The sequence below is a fragment of the Phocoena phocoena genome, chromosome 13 (assembly GCF_963924675.1).
Source record: "Phocoena phocoena chromosome 13, mPhoPho1.1, whole genome shotgun sequence".
In the NCBI taxonomy this organism is placed as follows: domain Eukaryota; kingdom Metazoa; phylum Chordata; class Mammalia; order Artiodactyla; family Phocoenidae; genus Phocoena; species Phocoena phocoena.
The window spans coordinates 65639609-65653159 of NC_089231.1; the positions used below are offsets into that span (position 1 = coordinate 65639609).

Sequence of the window (13551 nt, forward strand, 5' to 3'; positions counted from 1 at the left end):
ATGTGGCAGAAGGGTCGAGGGAGCTCTCTGGGGTCTCTTTTATAAGGGCACTAATGTCATTCGTGAAGGTTCTTCCCTCATGACCTAACTGCCTCCCAAAGGCCCCAACTCCCAATACCATCACATTGGAGGTTAGGATTTCAACTTATGAATTTTGGGGGGATACAAACATTCAGTCTATAACAGTAAATGATATATAATTATTTAGAGATATAATTGCTAAAATTAAATGGAATATTCCACCTGCCCCTAAAGTTTAATTGGATATCATTCTCAAGTATTGGGATGGTCTTGGCAAGTTTTAATAAAGTTGATATTTACCATTAACATTGAGCAAACACAATGGCTTAGAATGTTTTATAGTTTATAGTTGTGTCACTCAAATCAGTGATTGTTTTCCAGCTCATTACAAAATTCCTTGGAGCATGCCTGACAGGTATTTTGTGTCCCAGCAACACAGCATTGAGTATACTTCATGGAGCACTAATGCTTACTGAATGGTAAGACTGAGGTTTGTGATTCTGTGTGAGTCTATCTGTTCTCCTTCCATGAGGCTCAACAACATGCTCTATGGAACCATAACCCTTCAACTGAACTAGCATATCATTTCAATAATTTTTCCATACCTGAGCCAAGAGCTTTTCCTTCTAGGTTTCTGCAAGACCAATCTCTGACTTATGAAACAGTGGGTACCGCCAACCTCACTAAGGCTACTCCTAGCTAGTGGGAGGAAACTTCCACTTGAAGGTGAGTGTAATTGTCACTACAGGTACGGTAATATGCTATTCAAATATCGGGGGCTTCGGTGTTAGAGGGACCCAGCTCTGAGCTCTACTTTTGGTGTGTTTCATGAACAAGTTACTTAACTGAGTAACTCAGCTTCCTCATCAGTAAAATGAGGATAATAAAAGTAGTTATGCCTCATGATGACTGTGATCATTTAATGAGGCAATACAGATAAATGCCTGCATGGTACCTGGTTCTCAATTTATATCAGCTATTATTTTCATTCGTCTTACTCACTAAGCACCTACCATGTGCATGAGACTCATTGTGTGAAGGATACAATGGCTCTGGTTCTTAAGAAGGTTTGGACCTGGGGGGTATGACTTATTTATGTGACACAATGAACAATCAAGGTATGTACCATCAAAAAAAAAAGTCACGTTGTGTGGTGGTGATACAAGTCCAGAGAACAAAGACGTAGAGGTAGAACAATCATGGAATCACACACTCAGGGGTGGATCTTCCATTGACCCTGAGAGATGGATTTAACTGAGTGGACAAAAGGGAGAGGGGCTTCTGACTGGAGAGGAAGAGCATGGACAGAGGCACAGAGTGGGGATGAGTGTGGTGGGCCACTCTTGACTGCTGTTCAAAGTGCATGAGTTTGTCATCACCCCTCCTACTCCTCAACTCCTCCTTCTCCTGACGCGGACACGACCTTAGACAACGCTCGTGGGTTCTGAGGGCCTTGGTCTCCTCATCTGTGAGAGGAAGGTGCTGAAATGGCCCCAGACAGCTGTCAGATTCAAAGAGTCCACCCACAGTGCCCACTGCTCTCCAGATTTACTTACCATAGCCCATTAACAAGACTGAGCCCAGACCACAACGCCAGCATGTAAGATATCAGTATAAACTGCAGCCGCAAAACCACCTGAATAGGCAAGAGAAAGGGAAAGGAGAGCCACGCCTGACTCTGTGGGAAGTTACTCTGCATGCCTGGTCCACACACTCGGGTCTGCCCATCTCCACACCCACACCTCCATCCTGAGCTCACTGGGCCTTACAACTGCTTATGCTTAGACTAGATACACCCTGTTTTCTCTCTTGAACAGCCTTCATGGTCTGTTGTTGGATTCTTATCTTGCTCTTTTATATCCCAATTTCCTTTTACTTCCCATTTTGGATAAATGAAAATCTGGTAGTTTTCCTAAGCAAAAAAGTATACAGGTCTTCCTTGACTTATGATGGGGTTACATCCTGATAAGCCCATTGTAAGCTGAAAATATTATTAAGTCGAAAATGCATTTACTACATCTCACCTACTGAACATCACAGCTTAGCCTGGTCTGCCTTAAATGTGCTCAGAACACTTACATTAGCTTAGAGTCGGGCAAATTCATTAACACAAAGCCTATTTTATAATACAATGTCGACCATCTCATGTAATTTATTGAATACTGTACTGAAAAACAGAATGGCTGTCTGGGTAGAGAACGGCTGTTCACCTCGTGGATGCGTGGCTGATGGGGAGCTGCCACTACCCAAGGTTATGATGCCACGTATCATGCTACATAGCGTTAGCCCAAGATGGGATCAACATTCCAAATTTGAATTGTCTGCCTAAGTGATCCCATCTGATGGCCTGACCAGGTTACCAGGTAACCAGGATGCCCTGAAGCAGCTCCTCCTCTCAGTCCCTTTCTGTGCTCCAGCTCCTTCACCCCTTCACCAGGCAGACTTCAGTGTGCGGCCTGCCCCACCCCAAACACTGCTGGCCCTGTCAATCCTCTTGGAAAGCCTCTGCCGGTCTGATACGATTTCCAGGAGCAGGGCACAACTCGGGCACCCCTGCCTCAATTATTTTCAGTGTTTGGCCCTTTCAGGCCTCAGCAATGTGACTTACAGACTCAGGGAAAATGCAAAAGCTGGAGATCCCTGTCTCAATGTCTTTAGGACTTCACTAAGAAGTAGAGCTTTTGTGTCAACACAAATACCTGTGGGGTTAGAGTAACCTCACCTGTGATGGCATAAATGCCGGTAACTGACAGCAAGACTACGGTGGCCAGGTAAACATCCAACCCCCAAACCAGCCTCATGAACATGGCGCCAGTGCAGATCTCCACCTGAAATGGGTACAAACGTAGCAGGCTGCACTTTCATTTCCAGCTCTATCAACAGCTGTCCCATAAAGACGCTGACCTCAGAGGCCATCTGAAGTCAGCACGTCCACTCCATTCCTAGTGGACACTGGGTGAGGTCTACCCAAGTTCTGTTGGGCAACACAGCTGGTGCCCCATGAGTTCAGCCAAGGTCAGGAACTTTAAGCATTAGGCTAAGTTAATGCAACTTAGCCTCTTCCTCCTTGGAGCCTCAGAGTGGGGAGTGTGCCCAGGGAGCGAGCTGTTCCTGCAGTCCCGCCAGTGGGAAAGGCAGAGGGGGCTGCTTATCAGGGACTGGCAAGCTTTTTCTGTAAAGGGAAGATGGTAAATGCTGTAGGCTTTGTGACACACAGACCATTTCTGTTTTTTTACGACTCTTTAAAACTGTAAAAACCATTCTTAGCTCAAGGACTGTACAAAGCAGATCACTAGTCCGACTGGCCTGCGGGCTGGGTTTGTTAACCCCAGGCTTCGTTGACAATGACTCTGAAGCACCTGCACGTCATTTACTGGCTAACCTCGTGCTTTGGTATTCTGGTCTCCACAGCCAGGGATACAATGGGCAGAGGTTATCCCAACACCCAACATTTACACACCGAATGTTTACTGAGCACCAGCCATGCCGTAGATACTCGTCAGGGTTCAGGAGATCCAAGGGTTACCAAAACTCAGTCACTGTCTTCAAGTACCTTATGTTTAATGAAGGAGATAGGCCACCAAATAGGCAATTTCCATGCAGTGTGATAAGTGACACTCATTCAGTCATTCAAAAAAAACACCTGTCAAGTGCCTTATGTGCTAACCATGTTCTCAGCAGAGGGGGATTGCAGGGAGCAAGCCAGGAAAGGGCCCGGGGCTCAAGAAGCTCGTACCAGAGTGGAGAAGACAGATAACAAGCAAGGAAACAGATAAATTCTCTCACATGGTGGCGTGTATTACAAAGGAAACAGAAACAGTAATGGAATAGAGACTGACTGGGCACATCCGAGGAAGGCCTCTCCCAGGAAGTGACATTTCAAAACTCTGGGGGAAGAACATTCCAGACACAGTACAGAGCAGGTGTCAAGGGCTTCAAGTGGGAATAAGCTTGCTGGATTTGGGAAACGATATGGCGAGTACAGGGGAGGAGACGAGGCCAGAGGCAGGGCCAGGGTAGGAAGGCTTCACAGGTCATAACACAAGGTTCAGTTCTCTTGTAAGGGTGGTGGGGTGCCTGGATTGTTTCCAGCAGGGGAGTGGCATCACCTGATGACATGACGCCCAGCATTCTCTGGGAACACACAGGAGGGGCCTGTAACCCAGGCTTGGGAAGCAAAGAAGATGCCTCTGCCTTTCATTTTGTGTATCATTAAGCTATTTTTTCTCCACTTTAGCTTAGACAGCAGAGGCTGACAAGTAACTTATGAGGCCCCAGAGTGAACTGCTGCGACAAACCTAGCATAGTCCTGCCTATCGATTATTTTGTGTTTTTCTTCCTTGGGCTGGCTTTTACACAACTCACCGAGATCTTACTGAAGATATAAAGGAATAAGTACAGAATAGTGAGGAGGAACTGGTTCCAGTGGCCACCAAACCTCTTCCTCAAATATTTGGGCAATGTTACTACCTGTAGGAGCAACAAGAGAAGCCACCATCAGGCAGAGCGCTCACAAGGTGCTGGCTGTCACGGAGATGCGGCTGACGGTGGGAGCGGCCCAGGAGTACCAGGTGCAGGGTCACCAACTCTCGCTTTGCATTACACGGACCCCTGTTAAGATGGGAGAACTAGGAAAGAAGAGGCAAAACCGCTGTCTTCAAGAAGCTTGGAATTTAGCTTCCTGTTCAACCTTTGGAAAGCAGAAGTAAATGCAGCTAATTGAATATGTCAAATGATGACAAATCACTTTCATGAAATAATCATAGAGCAAAATCAAATGTTTTTATCACATATTACAAATATACCAAGGGCTCAAGGGAGACACAACTTGACTCCACAGCTCTCACACCTGGTCCTCTGTGCCAATGCCGCTCGTGTGTGAGCTGGTGCCCCAGACCGCCCTGCTCATTTCTACCTCCACCATCTCACGCTGTGTGTGCTCGGTGGCAGGGAGCGCGCTCTTCGCTCATCAGATGCCTGGCTCCTAGCACAGTGCCTGGCTCACGGCAGTGAATAAACCAGCGGTAACTGAATACCATCCTACCTCCAGTCCCGAATATGCTCCTGTGCTCTTGTTCCCCCACCTCACACATGCAAATCCCATCTGCTTTCTGCAGCTTTAGCTGGGGGCTTGGCAGGGACCACACGCCCCCTCCTAAACACCTGGAGCTTTCATTCATTTCCTCTTCATTTGGTTCTTAATCATATGCTACCACACACGGCTGACTTCTCAGTCAGGCTCTAAGCTGTTTCACACTCACTACTCATAGTAGTTTGCCAAGGTTGCCGTCACAAAGTACGACAGAGTGGCTCACACAACAGAAACGCATTGCCCTGTAGCTCTGGGGGCTGGCAGCTCGCAGTGTCCGGGGCTGGTTCTCGCGGGGCCGTGAGGAAGGATGCATGCCAGGCCTGTCTCCTCGGCTGGCTGAGACCATCTCCCCGCTGCATCTGCTCATCCTTCCCTCTGTACGTGTCTGTGTCCAATATACTCATCTCATAAAGTCATGCTGGATTAGGACCCACCCTAACGACCTCATTTTAACTTAATTACTTCTTCAAAGACTTTATCTCAAAATCCGTCACAATCTGAGGTGATTTTCCTGGGATTATGGCTTCACAACTGCAAGCTTTAGACTGCACGGCAGACAAAGCCTTCCACAATTTTAATGCCCTCTCCACAAGTGTATGTTTTTAAGTTTTGTGAGCCATGGTTTACACACAGTAAAATTATCCCATTTAAAATAATGTAAAGTTTGATGAGTTTGGGAAAATGTATACAGTTGTGTGATCACCACCACATTCAAAATATAAGGCATTTCTAACACCCTGCTAAGCCCCCAAGGGTGTGCGGCCAAGACCCTCACCACCCCAGTCTTGGAAAACCAGCTGTCGCCAGACTCGCCTTCCTTGGAGCTCAAACCCATGGAGTCACACAGCTCCGGGGAAACCAGTGTGAATGGTCACAGAACCACCAGAGTCCCTGCTCACAAATCACTCATGAATTTCCCTTTGGGACCAGCAGACCTTCCTATTTCCTCCACAACCCAACCCTGGCAACCACCATTCTGTTGTGTGTTTCTATGAGTTTGACATTTTTTTTTTTAAGATTCCACATATAATTAATATCATGCAATATTTGTTTCTCTGTCTGGTTTATTTTACTGGTTCACAATTTTCTTTTAATGCATATGGCTAGTAAGGAAAGTATCCATAATCAATAAAGAATAAATGCAACCCCCCCCCAAAAAAAAGAGTGTGTGCACTTCTATGTCCTGCTACTTTCACCTGGTACCACATCCTGCTTCTCACCCGTGCTGTCACTCGACGGCTCCTCGGTGCCACCTAGTACCATGGCACGTGCTGTCTGTCCCAATTCAGATTATTTCTAGGTTCGTCTGTTAGGACTAAAACTTCCTGTATCAGTCTGTGTGTGGACGTGCGTCTTCATTTCTCTGGGATGGGGTGAAGTGCCACACCCAGGAACAGAACGGCTAGATCCTAAGGTGTAACTGGGTAAGAAACTGCCAACCTGTTTTCCAACGTTCCCTCCAGAAAGGTACGGGCCCCAGGGGCTCCACAACCTCTCCAGCTCTTGGTAGCATCAGTCCTTTTAATCTCAGCCATTCTAGTGGGTGTGCACGGGATCTGATTTTAAGTAGCATTTTCCTAACGGTCAGTGATAGTGAACATCTTTTCATGTGATTATTTGCCATCTGTATATTTTCTTTGGTGAAATGTCTTCTTGCTGTTAAGCTTTAAGAGTTTTAAAAAATATGTATATTCAGGATATAAGTCTTTTACTGTCAGTATGTTCTACAAATACTCCTTCCCAGTCTCTAGCTTGACTTTTCACTTTCTTAAAAATATACTTCTAAGAGTTAAAGTTTAAAATTTTACTTTGAAGTCCAATATATCTATTTCTTCCTTTATGGTTTGTGGTTTTTGTGTCCTAAGAAATTTTTACCTACCCAATAACCTTCAAAAAAATTTTTTTTGCAATAAGTTCTTTTTTTAATTGAAGTATAAGTGACTTATCACCTTACATTGGTTTCAGGTGTACAACATAATGATTCAATATCTATATGTATTTCTTTTCTTTTTAAATTTATTTATTTAATTTATTTTTGGCTGTGTTGGGTCTTTGTTACTGTGCATGGGCTCTCTCTAGTTGCAGCGAGCGGGGGCCACTCTTTGTTGCGGTGTGCAGGCCCCTCATTGTGGCGGCCTTTCCCGTTGTGGAGCACAGGGCTCTAGGCGCACGGGCTTCAGTAGTCGTGGTGCACAGGCTTAGTTGCTCTGCAGCATGTGGGATCTTCCTGGACCAGGACTTGAACCCATGTCCCCTGCATTGGCAGGCGGACTCTCAACCACTGCGCCACCAGGGAAGCCCTATTTATATATATTTCATCTTTTTTTTTTTTTTTTTTTTTTGCGCTACGCGGGCCTCTCCCTGTTGTGGCCTCTCCCGTTGCAGAACACAGGTTCCGTATGCACAGGCTCAGCGGCCATGGCTCACGGGTCTAGCTGCTCCGCGGCATGTGGGATCTTCCCGGACTGGGGCACGAACCCGTGTCCCCTGCATTGGCAGGCGGACTCTCAACCACTGCACCACCAGGGAAGCCCCTCATCTTCATTTTTAAAGAATACTTTTGCTGGGTATAGAATTATCAGTTGACAGCTTTTTCTTCCATTCAGCATCCAACTATGTCATTCTGATGTTTTCTGGTCTCCACTGTATCTGATGAGAAGTCGTCTATTAACTGTATCATTGTTTCCCTGCATGTAATGTGTTGCTTTTCTTTTACCAATTTCAAAATCTTCTCTTTATCTTTGCTTTTAGCAGTTTGACTGTGATGTAAACCTATGTGTAGTTTTCTTTGTGTTTATTCTATTTAGTGTTTGTCAAGCATTTTGAATCTGTAAATTAACATTTTCCACCAAAGGATATATTTTCAGTTATTATTTCTTCAAAAATTTTTTTCTGCCTCTTTCTCTTCTCTTTCTGGGACTCCAATTACATGTCTGATCGATTGATATTGTACTGCAGGTCTCTGAGGTTTTGTTCCTTTTTCTTCAGTTTTTTCTCCTCTGTTCTTTATCCTGAGTAATTCTTATCTTCAAGTTCACTGATTCTCTCTTTTGCCATCTTAATTGTGCTGTTGAACCCCTCGTGTGAAGTCTTCATTTCAGCTACTATGCTTTTCAACTTGAGAATTTTGACTTGTTTTTTTTGGTTTTTACTTTTATTAAAAATTTTTTTTTTATTTTTGGCTGCATTGGGTCTTCATTGCTGTGTGCGGGCTTTCTCTAGTTGCCATGAGCAGGGGGTATTCTTCACTGTGGTGGGCAGGCTTCTCATAGCGGTGGCTTCTCTTGTTGCGGAGCATGGGCTCTAGGCGCACAGGTTTCAGTAGTCGTGGTGCAGGCTCAGTAGTTCTGGCACACAGGCTTAGTTGCTCTACGGTATGTGGGATCTTCCTGGACCAGGGATCGAACCCATGTCCCCTGCACTGGCAGGCATATTCTTAACCACTGCGCTACCAGGGAAGTCCCGACTTGGTTCTTTTCTACAGTTTCAGTTTCTCTGTTGAGAGGCCCTATTTGTTCACTCATTAATATCACATTTTCCTTTACATTTTGGAATACATTTATAATAGCAAGTTGAAGTCTTTGTTTTGTTAAATCTACATCTGGGCCTGCTCAGAGTCAGCTTCTACTTATTGCTTTTTTTCTCCCTGAGTGTGGGTCATATTTATTTTCCCATTTCTTTGCATATCTAATAATTCTTGGTTGAAGACTGGCCATCATAGATAATATGATGTAGCACTCTAGAATCCGTTTTGTTCTTCCGAGGATTAGTGCTCTTGTTTGAGGAGGGACTGAATGTGTCTGGACTCAGACTACCATATCTTCCATGCCACCCTGACCCCCACCCTGCAGTGCAGAAGCTGAGGTCTCCACTTGGTTTTCCAGCTTCCAGCTGCTGCTGACTTAGCCTGGTCCTCTGAAGGTTTTCTTTGCACTTGAGTAGCCTGGCAGTCAGTCAAGGGTTTGGGCAGAATTTATACTGAGATTTGGGGACTAACCCTCTCTTTGGCTCCCTCGTTTTTGGAGCTCCCCTCCTAAGTTTCGGGTTGCTTTGCCAGCCCTCAATTATGTCCTTGATACCTCCAACCAGCAAGACTTCTGTCTTCCACTGCCTGCCCTGTGCGGGCTGGGGAATGTGCTCAGTCACTGGCACAGCAAACTCACAAATCTCTCCAGGAACAGTCCTGTCTTTGCAAGACAGATCTTTTTTTGGCTGGGCTCCCTGGGCTCTCAGCTATGCCTGTGTACTTTAGTGGTTAGCCAGAGATTTGGGATTTTTGTATATTATTTTAAAATCCTTCCATACTTCAAGGATATAAAGATATTTTTTACTTTCTTATAAAAGTTAGATGAATTTTTGCCTTTCCTATTTAAGCCTTTAATCAATCCAAAATTATTTTTGTGTAGAATAGGGATCTAATTTTATTTTTTTCGTATGATAACCAATTGATCCTCCTTTCCTCAGTCATCTGCAATGCCGTCTATGTCATAAATCAGGTGTTCATACATATGAGTGTTTCTGGGCTTTTTCACTCTCTCTTGTGTCAATGTGTTTATCCTTGTGCCAATACCAAACTGTCTTAATTACTACAGCTTTATACTAAGTCATGCTATTTGGTCAGATAAGTTCTTCTTATTTTTCTTTGATAGGAATATCTTTGCTATTCTTATGCTTTTGCTCTTCTACATACACTTTATTTACTTTTTTCCAGATTTATTGAGCTATGACATACATCATACAAGTTTAAGGTATGTGATGTGATCTGATACATGTATATATTGCAAAATGATTAGCACAGTAAGTTTAAGTTACTATCTCCATCACCCCACATAACTGCCACTTTTTTGTGGTGAGAACATTTAAGATTTACTCTCTTAGCAACTGTTAAGTGTATAATACAGTATTGTTAATGATAGTCACCATGCTAATTCTTGTTTTAAAGACTCTTTTGATGTGGACCATTTTACTGAATTTGTTACAATATTGCTTCTGTTTCATGTTTTGGTTTTCAGGCCATGAGGCATGTGGGATCTTAGCTCCCCGACCAGGGATCGAACCTTTACTCCCTGCATTGGAAGGCAAAGTGTTAACCAGTGGACCACCAGGGAAGTCCCACCATGCTAAGTTTTAATCCATTCATCCACTCTGTGCCTTTTGATTGGAGTATTCATTTACATGTAAAGTAATTATTGCTAGGTAAGGACTTACTAATGACATCTTGGTAGTTGTTTTCTGTTTTGTAGTTTCCCTGTTACTTTCTTCCCCTCTTACTATCTTCCTTTGTGAATGAATGATTTTCCATAGTAGTAAGCTTTGGTTCTCTCCTTTCTCTTTTGTGTATCTAGCATAGCTTTTTGCTTTGTGGTTACCGGGAGGCTTCCATAGATATAACAGTCTATTTCAAGGTGATAACTTTGAATGCATATGAAAACTCTACCCTTTTACTTCCCGCCTGACATTTAATGTTTTTGATATCACAATTTACCTCTTTTTATATTATGTATCTGTTAACAAATAATTGTAGCTATGGTTTTTAAAAAATACTTTTTTGTCCTTTAACCTTTAGAGTTAAGTGGTTAATGTACCACCATCTTACTGTATTTGAGTAGTCTCATTTTGACTATCTACTTACTATGTTTTCATGTTACTAATTAGCATCCTTTCATTTCAGCTTGAAGACTCCGTCCAACATTTCTTATAAGGCAGCTCTAGTGGTGATGAACTTCCCCAGCTTTGGTTTGCCTGAGAAAGTCTTTTTTTCTCTTTCATTTCTGAAGACCAACTCTGCCAGATGAAGTATTCTTGGTTGGCAGTCTTTTTATTTTATCACTTTGAATACATCATCTCACTGTCTCCTGTCCTGCAAGCCTTCTGCTGAGAAATCCACTGATAGCCTTATGGGGGTTCCCTTGTATGTGAGGAATTTTTTTTCTTTTCCTGCTTTTAAAATTTCGTCTCTGTCTTTGATTTCAGACAGTTTTATTATAATGTGTCTTGGAGAAGATAGTTTGGGGTTAAAACGGGGGGGAACCGATGAGCTTTGTCATCTTGGATATCCAAATCTCTCCTCAGATTTGGGAAGTTCTCCATTTTAAATAAGCTTTCTGCCTGCTTCTCCCTCTCTTCTTCTGGGATGCCAGTAATGTGTAGATTGTTTCTTTTAATGGTGTCCCATAGCTCACATAGGCTTTCTTCACTCTTTTTCCTTTGTTCTCCTCTGACTGCGTAATTTCAAATGACCTATCATTGAGTTCACAGAATCTTTCTTCTGCTTTGCCAAGCCTGATGTTGATGTCCCAGTTGCATGTTCCATTTCATTCATTGTAATCTTCAGCTCCAGAATTTGTATGGTTAGGATTCCTATCTCTCTGTTAAACCTCTCATTTCTTTCACATATTGTTTTCCTTATTTCGCTGAGCTGTCCTTCTGTGTTTTCTTGTAGCTCACTGAGCTTCCTTCAAACAACTGTCTTGAACTTTTTTTTTTTTTTTTTTTTTTGCGGTATGTGGGCCTCTCACTGTTGTGGCCTCTCCCGTTGCGGAGCACAGGCTCCGGATGCGCAGGTTCAGCGGCCATGGCTCATGGGCCCAGCCGCTCCGTGGCATGCGGGATCCTCCCGGACCGGGGCACAAACCCGTGTCCCCTGCATCGGCAGGCGGACTCTCAACCACTGCGCCACCAGGGAAGCCCCTGTCTTGAACTTTTTATCAGGCAAATCTTTGGAGTTGGTTACTGGAAAATTATTGTGTTCCTTTGGTGGTGTCATGTTTCCTCGATTTTTCAAGTTCCTTGAAGTCTTGTGTTGCTGTTTCTGCATTTGAGGAAGCAGTCACCGCCTCCATTTTTTACTGACTGGTTTTTGGAGAGAAATACGTTCCATCAGTCCTGCTAGGGATTCTGAGGCTTTTTCAGACCTTTCCTTGGATACACCTGCTTCACATGTCTTCCTTGATCCTACAAAGCCAGGCTGAGTGCTGACAGCCTCCAGTTTGCTTGCCTTACTGAGGGTGGTGCTGAATGCTCGTCTGTGTGCTTTCCCAATCCCACAGGGTCAGGCTGGCTTTCTACGTGTGCTCACTAGCTTTATGCCAGGAATCAACACTGCCACAATTGGAGGTAAGCTAAGGGAGCTGGCCATAAGGTGCAGGCATATGTGGGTGAGGCGTGAAGAATGTTGGGGTGTCTGAGGGCCAGCTGGGGAGATCTGCAAGTGAAGAGGCAGGCTTCCTGATAGAGTTTGCAAGGGGGTTAGTAGGATTTGTGTTCCTTTGATGCCATCTGAGAGCCCTGAGTGCTGCTCTCCCAGCCACTCCCCACCCCCGGTCATACAGCACACCTGAATATTCTAGATGGAGTGAGAAAGAAGTAGGTGTTTTTGGCAGCAGTCTGCGCAGCTAGAGTAGCTGGGCACTTACACGCTGTCGCTCTCCCCCATGGGACAAATCTCAGGCTAAGAAGGTCTCTCTTGGCACTGAGCTGTGCCACCTCGGGGGAGTGGTGACATGGGTAAAGTGAACCTGTCCCTCTCACCCTCTTCAATGCATCCAGTCGTGGGTATTTTTTTTTTCCAACAGCATGACTCCTGTACTTCCACAAAGGCCCTCTCGCCTGTGGGTGACAGTCTAAACTGGAGTTCTTTGACAGAACTCTTATTCTGCCATGTTGGTGACATCATGCCACGTACCCCTGGGGATGCTAGGCCTGGACAGTCTCTTCTTTGTTCTCTCTCAGCCAGGCACTGACATCTTTGTCCCCTTATCTCCTACATACATTTTAGAATCAGCTTGTCAAGTTCCTCAAACATCTTCTTCTGGATTTAGGGAGAACTAATATTTTTAGGATGTTGTCTTCCAGTCATTAACAGAATTGTTCTCTTAATTTAGGTCTTATTTTTTAACAAAGTTTTAAAATGTTTTCTATAAAAGCCTTAAGAAGTGAACTCTTGAGTAAGGTCCAGAGTGAAACAGTAGGCAGTTACTGGCTTCTGTTTACCAGTCAGAATGATGTTATTTCAGACATTTCTTAGGATTTAGGGAAATCAGTACAAGGATCAGAACACTGAGAAGTTTAACCTGTCCTCTAGGATTTTTTTTTTTTAATTTTAATTAAATTTAATTAATTAATTTATTTTTGGCTGCGTTGGGTCTTGGTTGTTGCGCACGGGCTTTCTCTAGCTGTGGCGAGCGGGGGCCACTCTCCGCTGCGGTGCGCAGGCTTCTGATTGTGGCGGCCCCTCCTGTTGCGGAGCACAGGCTCTAGGCACGTGGCCTTCAGCAGCCGCAGCATGCCGGCTCAATAGCACAAGCTCAGCAGTTGTGGCGCATGGGCTCAGTTGCTCCGCGGCATGTGGAATCCTCCAGGACCAGGGCTCGAACCCACGTCCCCTGCATTGGCAGGTGGATTCTTAACCACTGTGCCACTAGGGAAGCCCCCTCTAG

General features: G+C 44.5%; 1 pseudogene; it reads right to left on the reverse strand.

The window, feature by feature from the left end:
* LOC136132607 (sodium/glucose cotransporter 1-like) overlaps positions 1-13551 on the reverse strand; it is a 62265-nt pseudogene that overhangs the window by 32560 nt on the left and 16154 nt on the right.